Below are 1394 nucleotides of genomic sequence, written 5' to 3'. Positions count from 1 at the left end.
AAGCAGTTTTACTGCCCCAAACCGTGATGACAGACAAAAAATAAAAAAAAAAATAAAAAAAACACACATCATTGTAAATTAATACATTCATCGTTCCACTCAGAATCTAAAAGTTATACTGGTTTCGTAGAAATATTTATTTCATGCATAAGAACATTAAAATGTATCATATTATATTCTGTATCCAGGCCATTACCTGCCTGCATTAGTTATTATTAAATATTAATACATTTAATAGGTATTAAAACTATTCTAAATAACGATAAACGCAGAACTCGGATTACATTATAATTCTTAATAACGATAAACGCAAAAATTGTGTAACGTTTTAATTGTAAATAACGATAAACGCAAAAAATGTGTAACGTTTCAATTGTAAATAACATAAAATGGAATTTTTTTTCGAATGCAAGTCCTGAATTTTTTTCATTAATTTTAATTGAGAAAAAGTTGTGCATTATAACATAATAATAACACGACATATCTTTCACAGGTAGGTACCTATCATAATTTATTTGGTTATCACAAAATGTGTTCAATGATCAATCGATAGGATGTTTGTAAATATATAAAAAGAATAAGGAGAACGAGTAATGATATATACTTTTTGATGACTATATAATATGTCACGGGCTGTGTTAACATATTATAATGCTGACATTAGCCGAATAATACAATACTTTAGATGATCTCATGAGATGATAAAATAATTTCACACATCATTGTAAAATCAATACATTCATCACTTCGTTCAGAATCTAAAATTCTGTAACGTTTTAATTGTAAAAAACGTTAAATGGAATTTTTTTTTCAAATTCGAGCCCTGCTCTTAACTTAACTTGAGTTAATTATTTTCATTAACTTGCCCACCTTTGGTTTTTACGATATACCTACCTAGTAATATATTTTAATTCTGTATTAATATTATAATATGCGTATGCATAAAAATATAATAGATCGTTAGCAAGGTGAACAGTGAAGTTTACTTTTTTTTGGTTCGATTTATTTTATCACGTTATGTATTGAACATCAGTTTGAAAAACGATTTTATTCACAAAATTAATCGATACAATTTAATTCTGACTGCAAAATCGAATTCCTCACAATTTTTCCCATAAAAATCGATGTTTAACTCGGTTTTCCAAATTTTGGCAATACTATACGTTTTGCATTTTCACCCTTCAATTTTGATATTGTATGATATTAATAAATACCTATTATTGATTCCAAATTTCCCACTCATAAAATATAAATTTTGTATTTTTGTTTTTAATCAAATAATATGCAAATCAAACAATTTAATTTCCATACTATAAAAGTATTCCGATTAAAGTATTCGGAATACTACCCAAGACTGCATATAGGTGAGTGAGACGATTGTACATTTGTACATA

The sequence above is a fragment of the Acyrthosiphon pisum genome, chromosome X (assembly GCF_005508785.2).
Source record: "Acyrthosiphon pisum isolate AL4f chromosome X, pea_aphid_22Mar2018_4r6ur, whole genome shotgun sequence".
Lineage (NCBI taxonomy): Eukaryota > Metazoa > Arthropoda > Insecta > Hemiptera > Aphididae > Acyrthosiphon > Acyrthosiphon pisum.
Note: the sequence above shows the minus strand (reverse complement) of the source record.